Consider the following 21,316-nt stretch of genomic DNA (forward strand, 5'->3'; position numbering starts at 1 on the left):
TGAGTAATTCATTTATATCAAATATATGTACAAATTTTAAATGAGGTTTAAAGAGCCTTCTTGGCAAGAATTTTAAAATATCAAACCCAAATGATTCATAGAATCTTTCACAGTCCCGCTTATTAATGTAACATAAATGTTTTTACATGTCTATGTAACCATCAGATTCTCCAGATGATAAATTTTCTCTATATATATCATCAGGAACCTCACTCATCAATGCTTTATTCTTAATTTGCGGGAATAAAACAATTGAACGAATGAAACAACATTGGAGGGCCTGATTCTCTTTCTCAGGTTAGGCAAATAAACACTTTGAGAATTTGCCCTGGATATAATGGATCTTATGAGGAACATTGCAGTCATGAGGTGGCACTGGCTTGCACTAGCAATTGAGGTCTATTTATGTGCATCTCTTCCAACATTTTTCTTTAAGGACAATGTACTCAAGGACATCGGAAAACTACAAACGCACGCTCACCACGCTGCAGAAAGCCAGACCACACAACGCATTTTGCTCAAATGGGCATTAGCACTTTGGGAATTTTTTTATGGTAAAAAGTCCTAATTGTTGGAGTGCACTGCAGAACCAAACATACATGCTAATCTTATAAATCGAGGTCCCAGCTCATTAAGGTAATCAAAATTTTCATCCTGATCGGTGTCGGTTGACCCTAAGGAGCTCAGGGAGCTGGCCAAGGACCCCAGGCCCTTGAAGGCATAGGTCTGAAGGGAGTCAAAGGGTGGGGCGCAGGGGTCCAAGTCCGCCTGGTCCAGCTTCTCCAGGATGAATTTCCTGAAGAGGGCGCTGTAGGGGCCCACCTGCAGAGACTGCCTGTAGAGGCTCCGGATCTCTGCGAGGTGGTCTTCGGAGCCCTGTGTTCCCGCATCACAGCGGTGCTTCTGACTCGGCAATGTCGAAAGCCTCTGTGTCTTCTCCACCTCCTTCATCATCGTAGCAGAAGATATTCTCTTCCAAGAAAGAGGATCTGCTTTCTTTGTTGTCTAAGTGCCAACATCAAAAATATAAACCCTGATGAAGAAAATGTATCAGAATATGAATGAACACACACAGAGCATAATGAACTCCACAATCCTGAGCTTGTTAAAAGCTCCAGACACAACCTTGATTTTGAAGATAACGTGAAGGAAAGTAATTTAAAACTGGACTTGCAAAATGACATAAGGAAGAAGATAACAAACATTCTTGCTGATGACTTAGAGGGAAAACACTGTGAAAATACATTGAACTGTTTTCTGTGAACAATTTAGAATTCAAATTTTACTTTTCTCAAATATTAAAATGGAACCAAGTAGATTAATAGAGCATTTTTCCAATCTGAATACACTTGGCAAACTTAGTGACAATGAGTCCGGTTAAAATAAGTTCAGAACAGGACAGTTTGATATTCCACATTAAGGGGACATTCTGTGACATGATTATTTTCTAAGTTGGTATTTATTGACCACAAAATATATGTCAGGTTCTTCTAAAAAATTATATTTATTGATTGATTTAGTTCTTATTAAATTCACATATATGTTATATTCCTTTAAGATGAGAAAAGTAAAGCCTAAAAGCATTTAAATCACATCCCCAGAAAGACCCAGCTAGGAGACAGAAAGGTCATCTTCAAATTAAGAAAGTTGTTTCAGAGCCTGGGCCCCATGATACCACATTAATTTCAGAAACTCCAAACTATCTTGCATTTGAATCATAATACTGGTTTGTGCAGATCAATATTTATTACACAAAATAGTTTTAGCAAAATGTAGAAACAGAAGAATTTCAGAACACTTTAATTAGAAGAAAAACTGTGTGTGCATATGCAGGTGCATGCTTGTGTGTGTGAGTGTGTGTGTGTGTGTGTGTGTGTGTGTGTGCACATCTAACTAACTAACCTTTCTACATCCTTGGATTTACATATCTTTTCAGCACATCAGGGATAGGATTTGAAACACATATGAAGGGATGTTAGAATTTTCACAAAGATAAATATATTGGTACTATTTTATACAAAAAGAAAACAGTGAGGAGTCTCAGGTTAGTAAAATTAGAAATTAAAGATGAGGCATCATAACTGATATCAGAAAATAAAGGATAATAAAACATACTGTAAACTATCACAGACCAAGTAATTGGAATTAATAGATAAATTCCTAAAAATATATAGCTACCAACACTGTGCCAAGGAGAAACTGGAAATCAGGACAGAACAATAAGTAGTAAGCATATTGAATCAATAATCAAAATCCATATTAAAGTCTAGGACCTCATGGTTCCAATGCTGAATTCTACTGAACAACTGAAGAAGTAATTCCAGTAAATCTCAAAATCTTCTGAAAAATTAGGAGAGGGAATACTACCAGATTCATTTTATGAGGCTAATAACACTTTTTGATACTGAAACCAGACAAATATACTGCAAGAAAAGAAAACTACAGACCAACATAATTGATAAACATAGATGCAAAAATCCTCTAAAAGGGTTGGGGAAGCAGGTAGGACAGGGAAGGTGGCCATAACCACTGTTAGTTCATAAGGTTCTATGAAGATAAAATTTTGTAACACATGCAGGGCATGAGGACAATTTTCTGGACAACAGAAGTGCCCAATTGTTCTTAGGTATTTTTATATCTTATATTTGTGCAATGCATATGTCAAAACATTTATAAACTGGCATACATACACATACTCTTAAAATTGAAGGGTCAGTGATCTTTGGTTTGAAATGTGGATTTGTCCACTCTATTTTTCATTTATTCTATTTGGTTTAAAAATTATAATACATTTAGAATAGCAGTTAAACCATACTGCTGTAACATAATTATATATTTATCATGTTACTTTAATAAGTGGAGATATGTTCAGTTCAGCACTACTTACCACATATTAACATAATGAAGATCAGAATAGCAATTATTACTTCGACCCTGAGTCCCAAGAAAAGCACGAGTTTCTTATCACTGCAGGTCTGTGTATTCCCACTGTCATCACAGTCACAGACATGTATGGTAAGTGTGTTTGTACTTGTAAGTGATGGGATCCTGTTGTCCGCAATTAAAATGGTTATGAAGAAGTTGGGCTCTTCTTGAAGGCTAAACCCACTTCTATTAGTCAAAATTGTACCTGTGTTATCTAAAACAAGATACCAAAATTTATCAACAACATAAAATAAATCAATCCATCTTGTGTATTAGAGCCACTACTATAGAGATATGATTAAATAAGTTCAAATAAAAGAGAAAATTTTTGATTAAAAGACAACTTGAAGGTTCCCTGAAAATTAATTAATGCTTTGACATTACCTAATTGTGAAATGAGATGAATTATTTAAATCAGTTCCAAAACGTTTTTGAGAAATATGGAAAATAAAAGCAGAGCAGAGCAAACATTTCTATAGCCACATATGAGCATTTATAGGCGTTACTAGCATTAATTTTATGCAGATGCTACCAGTTTTATTTGGATCAACTGCACTAACACTGCTTTTTCTAACATCTAGAGCCCATTATTTTCATACATCTTAGAAATACATAGATTTTCTATTATATAACTATTGAAGCATGTGATCTCAAATAGTAGGTTTTCTAAATAGAAAAAAGAACTGATTATACTTTTAGGGAAAGATAATAGTAGGATATCTGATTTTGACTTCACTCATTTTATTTTTAAAATTCAGAGAATCTTCAAACAATTTTTATCTAGAGAAGCCACTCAAAATATTAATGAAAATTGCCAACACATACTCAAAATGTAAAATTGTTTTTCCTCAAGTCCCAAAATATTCTGAATGATGTTTATCAATGTGATTCTTTGGGTCTTAGATCTATATTTCCTCTGTATTTTTTTATTCAGAATAGTTTTGCATACCTAAGTATGTTCTGAATCCATCAGTCTACTTTATAAGATGATAGTAAAGTGCAAATAAATGAAATCTTCTTGAAATGCATATGTAGTTAAAACTTTTTCCAAATCATCTTTTCAATGCTAAAAAGATAATGCTCTTGAAGTCCATAAAACCCATGAAATTTATGTATGAGGCAGATTTAAGTGGTGAGAAACAGTTCTCATCTTTTCAATTCAATGTGTTTTATTACCTTACTTGGGACTACAAACATTAAACCAAACTTGTATTCTTTAGGTTTTGCTATATTTATTTTGCCTCAGTAATATATTTTGAATTATTATAAAGATGTATAAGACATATTATATTTGATATTTGTGGGATTTTTTTCTAAATATATTTGAACTACTTTCACTAAGAATTTGATACAAATAAAATAGAGACATGTGTCTGTTCCCTCTCCCACCAAAGGCATCTCTGAATTGGAGACTAGACCCAGTGGTGGGGAGGAACGGCTCAGGTATCTGGTCATAGATATTGTGTGGCTTATATATTTGAGGTAAAAAGAAAGGTTTAAATAGAAATCTATATTATGGCCAAATATCTCTTCCTAAAGCAAATTTAAAAGGAGCAGAATGGCCTTCTATAATTAATCCACTTCTACACAAAAGGAAGAGAAATTCTTTTTCTACCCAAAATCCTTCCAGAATATTTTATCCTTTGATTTATAAAATAATTTTGTTTAGAGGGAAAAGAAAAAAAAATAAACGACTTTCATATATTTGTAACTCCTTATTGATGACTTTAAACATTTGTGAATCAAAAACAGCTCACCTCACAGTACACTAAGGGTCTTTTCTCTTCAGACAAATACTGAAGATTAAGATATGAATGAACAGCTAGGTTGTGGCTCAGTGGTAGAGCACTTGCCTAGCACATGTGAGGCCCTGGTTTTGATCCTCAGCACCACATTAAAAATAAATAAGTGAAATAAAAGTATTGTGTCCAACTACAACTAAAAATATAAATGTAAAAAGAAAAAGATAACGAAGGAATCGAGAATCCAGGACTGCAATGAAGTTTGCCGGGTCAGACAGAAAAGAGCTTATAGCCACTGTGACTTTTAAAACCCACCTCTAATTTGAAAAAATGCAGTGAGAAGGAAGTGTGGCCAGTATTTTCAGAACTTGACTCTGAGGTTTTTTTTTTTTTTTTTTTACTTTTTTATTATTACTCTTTTGCTTTATTTCTTGACATTATGATATTAAAAGCAGTGTGAAAAACAATGCCTCAAGTTCCATTAAAATAAAAAAGTGATTTATGAAAAATGAGTCAAAAAATCATTATGACTGAATGGTGTTACCTTGATTATCTCTGATTGTGAAACTTGAGTTGTTTGTGTCTTCTGCAGAGAGAGTGAAATAAAAATGGTGGTCTTCTATAGATTCATCTCTGTCTACTGCGCTGATGGTTTGAATCACCTATGAGAAGACAGGGATAGACTTTTATCATTGCTGTATTGATTCAGGGCAATTATCACTGCTATTATTATTTTCAGCTTTTATTAAGTAGTTTAGCCAAATAATTAGGGACACTACAGATGGGTAATTGTCAAATCATGGAGAAGATTAAAAATTTTCTTAGGCAACAATAATGTGTATGTTGTGATTTATAAAGAGGGTTATGACTTTATATAATACATTCTCATAAATGCATCATGTGAATTCCAGAAGCTAAATTTGTTGGAAGTTCTTCAAACATTGTTGCTATATTTTGACATCATCTTTCACCCTCCTTTCCTACATGTTCCCTTTCCTTCTTTCTTTACTTCCTTCTTTATTCTTACTTCTTCTGAAATCTAGTCATTATGACTTGCTGAATTTATACATTTCCTTTTTATACTGAGTTCAAAACGGGTAGAGTTATTGTCTTACTAAAGTATTTGCTAAAGTAATGAGTTTTTTAATTGATTTGAGGGAATAAAGCATTTAAAGCTTAGGGGGAAAGTATATGATTTCCTTTGACCCATAAAGATTAGAGAAAAGCGTTTTCAATCAAAATATGTTCCACTATTTATCTCAGATAATAAAATGATGAAGTAATGCAGATATGAACACATCAGTTCTGAATTAATTCTTTTATTTCAAAACATGAATGTATCAGTAAAGTAGTTCATTATTGTCAAAAAAGATATGCTTGTCAAAATAGCATAGTGAGATTGTGATTAATTCTGAAAATTGAAGTAAATTGAGTATAGAAGCTAGTGTTTTAAATTTTCTATAATTAAAGTGCTTTTAACAATGTGTCAGACAAAACCATCCTCAGTTGCATGATGGCAAATACAAATTTATGAAGCTATATTTCAAATAACAGATTTCTCTCTACATGCATGAAGAACATTGTGAGGCTAATGCAATTTGTCTATTTCTCTGCATTCATTTATATTTTTTTCATAACCTCCCTAAGTAAATAATAAATTTGTGATAACTAAGTAATACAATAAAAGAAAACATTTTCATTCAATCCATGTTTAAAGTAATAAATGCAAATGTTGAATCAGGATGGTACTTTAATTTCAAAATATCATATGCTTTTGTATAAGTTGTTTTGTGTAGGTTTTTGTGTAAGGAGAGGACAAATCCTAAAAGTCTCATACTGTGAATCTCAGCTTTACTACTTGCAAGTTTTCTAAGTTTAAAAACTGTATACATGAACACTTTCAAATTCATCTTAAGGATCCTGTGCTTTAACTTATCAAATAATTTATTGCCCAATTGGCATATTTCTATTAAGTTTTCTTTGTGAAAACATTCTCTTGTTGATATTTGTACAGGGTGGTGTCCTAAGTGATATTAGTAATCTTATATGAATAGCAAGGTGAGATTGATGGCATACTCTAAAATTGATTTTTATGACATCATTTGATATCACATACACTCTAGATTTTTAGACACCAGATACTTTATCTTATCACCTGATGCTCCATATTGAACACAAACTTTTGAGTACATGGTGAAAATCTCCACTTTGAATATAAAGGCTTAAGAAGACTGCAGAGGCTTTGAATATATTTTGAATTACACTTAAAATACTATCCCAATTATAGTATTAGTAGACCGAGAGGGCAAGGATTCAAAACTCTGTCTCCTTTCAACAAACATGATTACACTTCTATTTGCTTTATAAATTGAGCCTCAAATAAAATATGCTTTATTGGATTCCAGTACTTTAAAACATAAGAATCCAATCAGTCCATATGAGGAATCATTGATTCAATTGAATAAACCTTGAACACATGACATGTACACTTTTCATGAAAACAAAAAATCTCTAACAAAGGACAACACTAAAATTTCTTCACTGAGAATATTCATTTTTTCTTTCAAAATAACATTGAAAAGGACTTTGTGTTAATTTTTCAATAAAAGTCTAAGAAAATCCTGTTTGTTACATTGCCCAGAGGTCTAAACGATTTACTTACGTTGACTAACTTGGGACTCATTTCTGCCCTTCTATATTTATGAGAGAAGCAAAGACAAGTTGAAAAGTTAAGAACATACAACAAGTCACCAAGATTAAAAATACTAGAAATAGAGGCAATCGAATAATTCCAAATTACAACAAATGTCAAGAGCTCATACTTTTAATTTTCTCCTTTCTCTCTGGGTAGAATTTTGCCCCATGTCTTTCTCATATACTACATTCAATTTCCTATCTATAGTACTGTGAACTCTATGATGGAAATATATTGTGCCAGCCTAGAGAGTCTTTTAATAGGGATTCATCAATGGATTCAATGTTATCCTATATATTATTTCACCTAATCTTGCCATAACCCTTTTGAATAAATCCTGTTATTGACCCCATTTAAACTTGAGTTTTATGTAAGGAAAGGGCTGGCTCAGAATGACAATGCAATCTCATTCTCGGATGTTTTGAGATAATAGATTTACAGGAGGATTATCAGGCACATTGCTCTTTCCCTGGGTTTGCTACTGTCCTTACAGGTAGGATATAAAGTTACTGAAAAAAGAAATGGAACAGAGAAGGCCAACCAGGACATTTCTTATGTAAAAGACAGAGACATACAGAGAAATGTATAATATAACATTTATAATATACAGAGTAGATATAGACCAAAAATAATGGTTAAAAAGCAAGAAAATAATCTTAGGTTTCCTGTGAAAGACAGGGAAGTATTTTTAGGCCAGAAGTAGAGCAAGTGAACTAATTCTTGAGTAAAACATGAATTACTGGGGAAAGTTTCACCCAGACCAAATGCTAGCCCGTGAAAACCAAGAGGGCAGAGATATAATAGGTAGAAGTAAATGAGATTAACGTTTGTGGGTCAAAGATGGTCTAATATTGGCAGTTTCATAAGTTTCCGCTTAATTATTTGATGGAGTAAAAATAGTGTTTGACTCTGAAGATAATCATGGGAAGAAAGATAATCACTGCACTGTGTATTTTTCCAGAGAAGAGGCATACGTAGGACCACTTACTAAAATGTCACTCCTAGCTTCATTATCCTCGTTCAAAAAACACACATTTTTTGACAACTACACTAAGAAGCTGCTATTGTCTCCAACAATATATTTGACTCTGTTTCCTTTTCTTGCAGATCAGCTACCAATAAAACCTACTTCTAAAATAAGTCTAGGAGTAAATTGCTAAAGATTATAAAATATAAATTGAATAAATACACAGAAAATGAGCAATAATTTTCATAAATTAATTTTATAAAATGTACTTAGTAAGCAATGTTCCTCAGTACAAAGATGTCAAAGAAAAAGTAGGAATTGCAATAAATGAATGACATAGTTTTTTTTAATTTCATCTGCCTTTTTGATTATGTATATATTCTATTGATTTTTACCTTGCAGTAGGCTAAAGATGCAAATTCTTTCCCATTGTCAGAAAAAAAAACTATTCATAAATTTGAATTAGACCATCATCTTCTGTACTAATTTATTGGGAAAATGATTATAAAATAGACCCACTCTGACAAAAATAATCTATAGAACTCAAAAGAATTTAAAAATATCTGTTCAAAAACTAAAAGTAAAAATTAATACAGTAATAGTTGAGCCAACAAGAAAATATGGACAGTAGTGTTTTTGCTCTAGTTTTGCCTATTCAGCAGTTTACTGGGAAAACATTTTTGAGAAGTTAATGGTAGTATTACATTCTGGTCCTAGACAGAGACAGAGAAATACCCAATTTCCAAAAATGAATCTCACAAAATTGGATTACATACTTTTAATGGCAATTTTCTTGTAGAAATAAATCTATGTTCCATTAAAAATTATATATTATATATTCTTAAAGTTTTATCTCAATGTATAATTTCAATTCCCTTTAGGATAATTTCAAAATTTATAAATGTTGTACAAAATAAACATATGAATGAAAACTACTAAAGTACAAAAGTATCTGATTAATGTCTTGATATAATCATTTGATGCCTATTCCACTGGCAAGAACATGCCAAGTGCTTCCAGACCCTGGACACGCACTGTCTGTCCCTATAGTTCACATTCTAGTGGAGGAGAGAGAGAAACAGAACTACAAACCTGCAAAGTGTTGAGGAAGAACTTGAAATACATAAAACACCTAAAGTCCATAATGCTCAGAATAAATAGGGTCAGAGGACCTGGGATATAGACTGAAATTAGAAAACCTGCTACAGAGTGAGTCTTGTGTGCATCATGAAATGTTCTAAGATGGCATATTACAGAGTTTAAACTTCATACTGAAAATCACAAGTTCTAAATTGGAGAAAATCATGATCACTCATTTTTATTTGGGGTCCTGTGACCCATGGAAATTAATTAGTTTTTGAAAAACTCTTTCTGAGCACATTTTTAAAGCAGGTATGAAAAAACTGTTGTCATGATACCAGGGACCCACTGATTGTTATTGAAGACTTCCTGATAAGAGATCCAAAAGGATGCTAACAATCAAAATCACAAGAATTATTTATAATAAGAAACATACAGAAATTAATGAAGTGTTTACATGAATTGAGAATACTCAACATAACTTCAGATGGAGACAGAGCTTGTGAATCCCACAATTTCCCCTTGGGTATGCTGTGCTTCACATTATGTCACCAAAACAATATTTTTTCTCCATTTCCAAAGGGACTATGTATTATTTTGACCATTGACCAACCACTGAAATATGATTGTCCAGGAAACTGTCTTCATGTGTACAGCCTTGATTAAAAAACTATAATTAAAAATATATAATTAAAATATAACTAAAATATAATTGATTAAAAAATTAGCACGCATTGACATGTACATGGTGTGAGATAAAAAAAGCAAAGTTTGATATTACAGAAGCATCCCTTTTCATAACTATCTAAGAAGGATCCACTTCAGAAGAGATCTTAGGTCCTGGGTAGTGTAGGATATGTGAGAAGAAAATAGAAATTGACATATGAAAAACAGGGAGGAAATGGAATCAGTGGAACTTGGTGATTTACTGCATCTGGAGAATGAACATAAGAGGAAGTAAGGATGATGTCCATATATCTTTCATGTGCATCTTGATGAGTGTTAATATTTTTTCTAGAAGTATTGAGAAAAGTTGAAAGCAAACAATATAAGCATAGTAATGTTTTTTAGTATATGATTTTGATCATTGATTTTAGCACTAGTTACAACAGTTCATTCTCATATTTATTATGTGTGAATAATAAATATGACTTATTTCAAGTCAAATAATAAAGTTGACTTATTTCATGACAATGCAGAACTTTGGTTCAATTTTATCAAAGAGCTTTCTAGAATGCAACTTTTTGTGTTATTAATTGTTAGAGTCTGTAAACAAGTCTGGATGGCGCCTGGCAAAATGCCAGAGGGAGTGTTTTGTGAAGTAACGCCAGCGAGCCATTAAGTATGGAGATTCCTTATTGGTTGACTGCTGTATCTAGTTTATGTTAATTAGATAAGCTGTGTTGCATGTATAAATACCGATTTTATCCTACAATAAATGGCTCCTACTCCTGCTGTATCAATGTACACAAGTTGCTCATCACCCCCCGGCTATTTTGCTGTAGCCGGACTGAGGCAATTAATAAAATGATCATCAGTGAAATTAATAATATAATTACATAATGAAAAATTTTAATAGATTCAAAATATTAAGTTTTGCTACCCTTCTAAAAACATTATGTTTTTAGACATTACCTTTTAATTCTTCAGACCTTGTTCTTAATAATAATTTACATATTGTTACAACCATATTTGTAATACTATTTGTGTTGAAATTAATATGTGCAAATGTCTAATTTTTTTTTCTTTTTCCATAAGTAAAGCTACTTAAAATGGTTTGGAGAGCTGGAGTTGTGGCTCAACAGTAGAGTTCTCTCCTAGCACGTATGATGCACTGGGTTTGATACTCAGCACCACATAAAAATAAATAACAAAATAAAGGTATTGTGTTCAACTACAACTAAAAAACATATATTAAAAAAAAAATAGGCTGGAGATCCTTTCTTTATTTTGGGAAAGTTTAAATCCTATGATGATATTTGTAACTTATAATTTTGAACATATTCATGTTTGCAATTCTCTTGACTAAGATATCTCTTAGGATTTTATATCACATGCTCTAATAATCTTAATGGTCATTGCTTTAATTCACTCTCCTTTGGTTTTTTACAGCATTACTTGAATATTTTATTTTGTTTCATTTCAACCTATTGATTCTCTGAACTGTGTATTTTGAAATAGGTATAGATTCATAGGAAATTGCAAAAATAATCCATAGGCTCTCTTAAACACTTCATTCAACTCTTACTAAAGGGTGGCATCAGATATAACCTCAGCACACAATTAACCTTACATCCTTCCACTCAAACAGTGGAAGCCAATCTCAATGATGCTACAGAGGAACTCACAACTTTTCATTTGCATTGTAAATAGCGGATACCCTCACACATCTGGCTAAAGACATGAACCTGGGTCTGCTGCCCTCTGCAGTCCACGCAGTCAGTGCTGCTTCTATGCAATGCCAGCGCACCTGGCAGCACATTCTGGTCTTCACAGAAGGGAACAGGCTTCCTGCTAAGAATTTGGAGACACAGTCTCATCACAATCTTGAAAGAACAAGTTTCACTATCCAAAGAATTTTCCCTTAATTATTTGTGAATACAAGTTTTAAAAATTTGATAATCTTGATATTAACATTAAGGTAATCAGGGAAAATTGATTTTCTAGGATGATTTATTGATTGTTGTAGAATCTAATTGCCTCAAATTGTGTTACTTCAAGACTCATTAATCTGGTTGCTCTATTAATTTAGAAGCCAATTTGAAATATATTCTACTTTTTATTGGATTTAAGGTGCTTTATTATGTGAATGGCATTCAAAAACACTTCTTACTTTGGATAATATTCCTAAATTAAGAAAGATCAACTTTTTATACAAATTACATTTTACACAAGTTTTATATACTTTGATGGTAGCAGGATACAAAATCAATTTATTAAAATACTCAATCCCCATGCTATTAACAATAAAAATTCTGATGTAATAGGATATACAGCCATATAACTCTTAATAACAGGGACTTGTGAGAAATGGGTTGTCAGGGCATTAACCCCTGGGGCATTATGATGGAGTACTCTCATACCTACGAGGTGGAACAGCAGACCACACACCTAGGTGCCATGGGTCTAGCATCACCTATGTTGTCCCACTCTAACTGAAACAATGTTAGATAGGTCATCACTGTGTAATAGAATATAATTTCTAGACCTTACAAAAGTAAATAATATGTTGATTTCTGTCAATACATTTCATGAACAATAAATTGTTCATATATTACTATCTAAATGTAGGAGGGAGAAAGAGATTAATAGCATGTTTGTAAGATTTTAGTGGCTCTTTCAAAGGCTATTTTGTTATTCAGTGTTTGGTTTTGATTTTACTTGCGGAAAACCTAGTCAGAACATTTCAAAACAAAAATCTGAACTCAAGTTAGTCTGAATCTACTATTAACCTCTAAAGAAACACATGAAAGGAACAAGGACAATCTTGTCGACATCATAGCACTAATGCCTAGATTATGAAAATAAGGCTTTTCAATGAACACGAAATACAGTCCTTGTTGTCATGTACAGTGGTAGCACTTAAATCACCTGCACATGGATTTCAGTCCATCACCTGTAGTGCAGCGGGAGGGAGACATATTTAGGTTTCCCTTTGGTTTTGAGTGGAGTAACATTCTTTCAGATACTTATAAAACTGAGATAATTTGAGAGTGACATCTGAAAGTCCCCCTCATGATTATTTGATGATGTCTGTCCTTCCTCCTTAAAGTAAATTGATTGTAAAATAAGGCTGATCCATGTGACATTTTGAGTTTGAATTATGATTATTCCAGACAAGAGGTGAGAATTAAACTGACTCTTGACCTCAACATCATGAATATAATTCTTTCTACAAATCAATAGAGAAAACCCTTATTTTCATGTTTGTTTTCCACTATGAAAATAATTTAAGGATAGCTATTAAGATTACTATGGCAAAAATAGTTACAATTAACTCCCCTCTTGGAGACAAGTACATAGGACAGGCTTGACTTAATCCATTGTAAATTATGTGGAGTTGGAAAGTCAAACCTTTTTGAGGCATGGTATAATCATCTGTAAACTAGAAAAAAGCATGCTCTTTTATGGATATTTCTGTGTAACTTTACATTTAAACTTTCATCAGAGTACAGGAGAACTCTTATGTCCTTAAATTCAAAACCCTCCTTTCTTAGTAGGGTTTAATCTTGGCTATACCTTTATAGTATGTTGTACCAAACATTAGTATTTGAATTTTCTTTTGAAAAGTTCTACCAAGATGTAGAGGTTGATATTCTAAGTTTTTTTTTTCCTTTTTCTTTGTTTTCATTCTTACAAGTGTTCCAATGAATAAAAAAAGAATAATTAACTTATTTTAATTAAAAAAATGTTAATTCTTTTTTCAATTACTATATGGGTACATTGCAAATTTTTTAAAAGTTAAGACACTATGGAAACAGTGATATATGTTTTGAACTTTGTCAAGATATTTCATCATTAAAACAATTATTTCATCATTGCTCATAATTTTTTTCAAATGTGCTTCTAAAGAGTTATAACATTTCAAAACTTGTACTATGAAAGGCCTACCAGAATGGTAAAAATGAAATAAATTTTCACCATAATATTCTTCTTTTAATTGTGTTGCTCCTAGTATTAATTTAACTCTCAAAGAGATTTAAAAAAAGACTGACACACTATCATTTTAGTTTGATTTGAGTTTTCATTGTAAGAAGTTAAAACTTCAGAATTTTTTTATTTTATCATAAGCACAGGGAAAAGAAAACTGAGAGGGGAAGATATTTCACAAATGTTAAGTCAATCAGAATATGAATACCAAAGTAGAAACTAACACTGTAGGCTCAGGATACCATAAAAAGTTTCAAGGTAAAGTTTACCATGAAAGCAAAGATGCAGATTATGAGACTTCAGGTGAAGTTATACCATTTAACTTTTCTCAAATTAAAAATTGTATCTTATCCATATAATTATACTGAGTTAAACAGTATAATTATATGGATAAGATACAATTTAGTGATCATCCTATAAGTCTTTAAACAAGAAAAATTTCATTACAAAATATCTTGTTTTGAGCCATTCTGTTTTGCTAAACATAAGTGGGATATTCACTTCAGTCTATGGCCCAAAGCCACCGATGAGCATGGTGTCACTGTCACTAAGTGGTACCCTCATTCTCAAAAAAATGTGATTACTCCTATTTATATAAATACACTGACTTCTGAGTTGTAGCTTATGAACCAGAATCTTGGAAAAGAATATGTAAACCACTCAGGTGGTAGAGCTACACATGAACTCCAATGCAATGAAAAAGGAAAACCCAATCTATCAAATGTATATTTCTCATTTACACATAGTGCAAAAGTAGAAAAGGGTTACTATTAACATAGCTATTAATAATTTTATTGTAAACAACAATAGAGGAGTTATAATAAAAAATACAGTGTGGTCCTTAGAATCACCTATCTTTAGTCAACAAATATTTATCAGCCAAATCTAATACTCTGGCCTAGACCCCAAGCCTCCAATGTGTAAGTTGTGCTGTCTTCCCAAGTCTTCTGCTCAGTGATCTTGGCTCAGCTGAAAGCACTGAAAATGCAGTCTTACTTGGTAAATGACTTACCACCTGGGGCATCATAGTTATATAGAAAAATGAAGTATATTAAACCACTTTTTAAAATTTTTAGAGTTTTTCTTATAAAGGTGACAATTTAAATACATTCACAGCTATTATGAAATTATTGCCATATAAGTTATATATTTTAAAATCCTAACATACTGCATATTTCAAAAAACTAGAAAAAAATCTTGTCATTTTCACCATGAAGAAATAATAAATGTTTGAAGACATATGTGTTTAACCTAATTGAAGCATAATATTATATTAATTAATGAGCACATTTTTGTACAATGAATCAAAATGCATTCTACCGTCATATATACCTAACTAAAATAAATAAATAAATAAATAAATAATAATAATAAAAGACACAGACCACCAAACTACCAGCATGTAAACTACAAAAAGTTGCCTTTAAAACATGCTCTAGTATTTCAAAATAGTTAATAGATACTCTTTTATTCTTAATGTTATTGGGAAAATATATTAAAAACACATATTAAAAACAAATAAAATATATTAGAGAATAATAAAAAAAGCACATTTTTAATGTTTTAGGTACCAATTAAAAATATTTTTTTCAATTAAAATTTGTAATTAGAAAGTTGAAATATGTAACTTTAAAATTTAATTATACTTATAATCATTGTAAAATATGATTTATGTTCAGTGCATAAATTTAATATGTATTGATTAGAAAATTGCAAGGTATGTTGATTATTTTCAAATTATTTAAATTTTGAGGAAACAGACTTACTATATTTAAAGAATCATTAATTAGATGTAAACTAGTTAAAGTGATTTTTCGAAGCTCATTAATATATTTGTCTTTCTGTTCAAGAAATCAGATGTGTTTAAAATGTTTGAAAACATCAAAATTTATGTACAGCATATAAATTACAAGTGAAATAATCCACTTATAATATAAATTTTTAAAAAATTATGTAAGCCTAGTTTCCTTGGGAATTGTGAGTTCCAGTACATTTGCATTCTTTTCTTATTTTATTTTAATGATCTCTACCAGTCTACACATATGTCCCTGATGTCTAAATTTGTTAAATTTTATATTTCTGGGCAGTATAGCACAAGGGAGAAACTCAGAACTTTTATATCTTACACTTTCTCAAAAACTATGGTTTTTAACCCATAAAAATGAATAAATTTAAAAGGTTATTTGCATATTTATAATCATGTATTTTTAAAAAATATATGCTTAAAATTACAAGATTTCAGATTTTCAGGATAAAATGGTTCAAGCATAAACATAATTGAACATAGTTCACTTAACAGTTTAAAAATCATTGACAATTTCCAGTATCTTATGGTTGAAAAATGAATAACAATTATGATGTACCTATGTCTTAAGATATTCCTATCTGCTACTGTATTAGAAAATTAAAAGTAAAACATAAGGTTGGTTACTACTCCTGATTGGTAAAAAATGTAATTCCTGCTTTTGTAAAATACAAAGGGTCTCCAATTCCCTTCATTGAGAAATTTAATGTCATTTAGAATATATTGATTTCTGTATTTCTGAAAATAAGACTATAAAATTTTGGGGAATTAGGGGCCATTTGAAAAACAAGCTATGGTATGTATCATACAGAGTGCCCTACAGAGTGTCTTTAGAAATTTTTAAAATAAAATAATCTTTGTTTTTAGAAATTGTTTAAATAAAAAGAAACATATACTATTATGTTTAGCACAAAACAGAAACATGTAATTAAGATAATTAAAGTGTCTATGAGAGCATTTCAAAGTGGGATAAGTATATAAAAAAATCTATGTACAGCATATAAAATATTAATCATGTCTAATATGTGAAATATAGAATCACTATAGCCCTGGACCTGATGGGTATACAGCGGAGTTCTACAAAACCTTCAAAGAAGAACTAATACCAATACTTTTCAAACTATTTCAAGAAATAGAAAAAGAAGGAGCTCTTCCAAATTCATTCTATGAGGCCAACATCACCCTGATCCCAAAACCAGACAAAGACACTTCAAAGAAAGAAAACTACAGACCAATATCTCTAATGAACTTGGATGCAAAAATTCTCAATAAAATTCTGGCGAATCGAATACAAAAACATATCAGAAAACTTGTGCACCATGATCAAGTAGGATTCATCCCTGGGATGCAAGGCTGGTTCAATATACGGAAATCAATACATGCTATTCACCACATCAATAGGCTTAAAGACAAGAACCATATGATCATCTCGATAGATGCAGAAAAAGCATTTGACAAAATACAACATCCCTTTATGTTCAAAACATTAGAAAAACTAGGGATATCAGGAACTTACCTCAACATTGTAAAAGCTATATATGCTAAACCTCAGGCTAGCATCATCCTAAACGGAGAAAAACTGAAGGCATTCCCTCTAAAATCTGGAACAAGACAGGGATGTCCTCTATCACCACTTCTATTCAATTTAGTTCTCGAAGTACTAGCCAGAGCAATTAGACAGACAAAAGAAATTAAAGGCATAAAAATAGGAAAAGAAGAAATTAAATTATCGCTATTTGCAGATGACATGATAATTTACTTAACAGACCCAAAAGGATCTACAAAGAAGCTACTAGAGTTAATAAATGAATTCAGCAAAGTGGCAGGATATAAAATCAACACGCACAAATCAAAGGCATTCCTGTATATCAGCAACAAAACCTCTGAAATGGAAATAAGGAAAACCACTCCATTCACAATATCCTCAAAGAAAATAAGATACTTGGGAATCAACCTAACAAAAGAGGTGAAAGATTTATACAATGAAAACTACAGAACCTTAAAGAGAGAGATAGAAGAAGATCTCAGAAGATGGAAAAATGTACCCTGTTCATGGATAGGCAGAACTAACATCATCAAAATGGCGATATTACCCAAAGTTCTCTACAGGTTTAATGCGATGCCAATCAGAATCCCAAAGACATTTCTTGTAGAAATAGATAAAGCAATCATGAAATTCATATGGAAAAACAAAAGACCCAGAATAGCAAAAGCAACTCTAAGCAGGAAGTGTGAATCTGGAGGTATAGCGATACCAGAGCTCAAACTGTACTACAAAGCAATAGTAACAAAAACAGCATGGTACTGGTACCAAAACAGGCAGGTGGACCAATGGTACAGAATAGAGGACACAGAGACTAATCCACAAAGTTACAACTATCTTATATTTGATAAAGGGGCTAAAAACATGCAATGGAGGAAGGATAGCATCTTCAACAAATGGTGCTGGGAAAATTGGAAATCCATATGCAACAAAATGAAATTGAATCCCTTTCTCTCGCCAGCCACAAAAGTTAACTCAAAATGGATCAAGGAGCTAGATATAAAAACAGAGACACTGCGTCTGATAGAAGGAAAAGTTGGCTACGATCTACATATTGTGGGGTCGGGCTCCAAATTCCTTAATAGAACGCCCGTAGCCCAAGAGTTAATGACAAGAATAAATAAATGGGACCTACTTAAACTAAAAAGTTTTTTCTCAGCAAGAGAAACAGTAAAAGAGGTAAATAGAGAGCCTACATCCTGGGAACAAATTTTTACCCCTCACACCTCAGATAGAGCCCTAATATCCAGAATGTACAAAGAACTCAAAAAATTAAACAATAAGATAACAAATAATCCAATCAACAAATGGGCCAAGGACCTGAACAGACACTTCTCAGAGGAGGACATACAATCAATCCACAAGCACATGAGAAAATGCTCACCATCTCTAGCAATCAGAGAAATGCAAATCAAAACCACCCTAAGATACCATTTCACTCCTGTAAGATTGGCAGCCATTATGAAGTCAAACAACAATAAGTGTTGGCGAGGATGTGGGGAAAAGGGCACACTTGTTCACTGCTGGTGGGACTGCAAAATGGTGAGGCCAATTTGGAAAGCAGTATGGAGATTCCTGGGAAAGCTGGGAATGGATCCACCATTTGACCCAGCTATTGCCCTTCTTGGACTATTCCCTGAGGACCTTAAAAGAGCACACTATACGGATACGGCCACATCAATGATTATAGCAGCACAATTCACAATAGCTAGACTGTGGAACCAACCTAGATGCCCTTCAATAGATGAGTGGATAAAAAAATTGTGGCAGCTATACACAATGGAGTATTATGCAGCACTAAGAAACGACAAAATCATAGAATTTGCAGGGAAATGGATGGCATTAGAGCAGATTATGCTAAGTGAAGCTAGCCAAGCCCTAAAAAACAAATGTCAAATGTCTTCTTTGATATAAAGAGAGCCACTAAGAATAGAACAGGAAGGAAGAGCATGAGGAAAAGACTAACAGTAAACTAAGACGAATGGGGGAAGAGAAAGGAAGAGAGAAGGGAAAACATATGGAAATGGTAGGAGACCTTCAGTGATACACAAAATTATAAGAGGTTATGAGGGGCAAGGGGGTGGGGGGGAAAAAAGGGGAGAGAATTGAACAACAGCAGAGGAGGTAGAGAGGGAAGATGGGAGGGGAGGGGAGGGGAGGGGGGATAGTAGGGGATAGGAAAGGTAGCAGAATACAACAGTCACTAATATGCCATTATGTAAAAATGTGAGTATGTAACAGAAGTGAGTCTGTATTATGTATTTGGGGAGTTCAAAACCCAATTGAGTCAAATGTATGAAAGATGATATGTCTTGAGCTCTGTAATGTTTTGAACAATCAATAAAAAAAAAAAAAAGTATATAAAAAAATCTATGTACAGCATATAAAATATTAATCATGTCTAATATGTGAAATATAGAATCACTATAGTATAATATATATATAATATCATATGAATATTAGTATTATATGTGATATAGTCATTATGTATAGTATATAAAACAGTGATGTGTTACTCAGACTTCGGTAATTTAGGAAGCTTTCTTACCTGACCAGAGTCTGCATTTTCACACACATAAGTCTTATAGTATTCAGAGAACTCAGGAGCATGATCATTGACATTTAGAACTTGTATGTACAAGTTGTACATACACAGGAACTGAAGAAATCTGTTGAACATTGTCTATGAGTTGAATAATATACAATGAAAAAATAAGTATAATAATGTCTTATAATCATGAAAAATTGCCTTCAAGACTACACAGTATATTTCTTTTTTTTTTCACTTGAAAAACCAAAGAGCCAGATCTCTGTATGAGGACAGGATCTGCAAATGATTCATGTATTTTTCAACAATATAGCTAAGGAAAATTTCTGTTTCACACCTTCTCCTCAAGCAATATTTACTAAGTGTCTTTCACTGGATGTTGGTCATAGTGGGAAAATAGTAGGTATAAGGTCAGCTTGCTTCATTCCTGTAATTGCTGTTAGTATTTATATAAACACACCTAATTCTGATGAATGTAGGTATTGTTAATTTCCCTGATTTCACTGAAAGAAGATTGAGAAACCATTTACCATTCAGCATTGCCTGAGATTTCAGTTAATGTAGAAATATTTGTATAAGAATATACAAGGCAATCTGGGCACAGTAGTGTATGATGTAATCCTGGGAGGCTGAGGCAGGAGGATTGCAAGTTCAAAGCCAGCCTGAGCAACTTATCGATGCTCTAAGCAACTGAGCAAGACCTTATCTCTAAATAAAATATAAAAAGTGCTGGGGATGAAGTTCAGTGGTTAAGCGCCTCTAGGTTCAATCCCCAAAATATATACCAATCAATTCTCTTAATCATTAAAATTTAGGTGCACCTTTTAAAAACAAAAATTGTTTTGTTTAAATAGAATGTTCCACAATGTACAATAATTTTAAAATTATATTTTATTTTAAAAATAAATATAATATTTTAAAAATATTGATACTTTATTTCAGATGATCAATTTCAACATTGATGATTTTGTATATAAATTATATGTCTACTTTTATTAAATCTCATGTTTTAATTTTTTCCCTTAAATTCAACCTGAAGCCTTACTGTTTTTCTCAGGAGAATTCAAACATTTCCAATTCTTTTCCTTTGTTCTTATGTTATCTGCATTTATATTCCTTATTTTCAAATATATAAGTATAACTGAAAAATAAATGTATTTTGGTTTTATTGTTTCAAGAAAATTTTTTTTTCTTTTCTTTTTTCCTCCTGGTATCACGATTGAATCCAAGGGAGCTTAATCACTGAGCCACATCCCCAGCCAAGACAATTGTTTTGTAAGAGATTTTCTAGCATATTTTGGAAAGACAAGCCCAAAGTCTTTAAAACATATTTGGTATTTAATTGTTTTTTTTAAATCCCTT

General features: G+C 32.2%; 1 pseudogene; it reads right to left on the bottom strand.

The window, feature by feature from the left end:
* Positions 1 to 564: 564 nt before the first annotated feature.
* The window catches only part of LOC144369707 (cadherin-19-like), a 43,107-nt pseudogene continuing 22,355 nt past the window's right edge, over positions 565 to 21,316 (bottom strand).

The sequence above is a fragment of the Ictidomys tridecemlineatus genome, chromosome 13, assembly GCF_052094955.1.
Source record: "Ictidomys tridecemlineatus isolate mIctTri1 chromosome 13, mIctTri1.hap1, whole genome shotgun sequence".
Lineage (NCBI taxonomy): Eukaryota > Metazoa > Chordata > Mammalia > Rodentia > Sciuridae > Ictidomys > Ictidomys tridecemlineatus.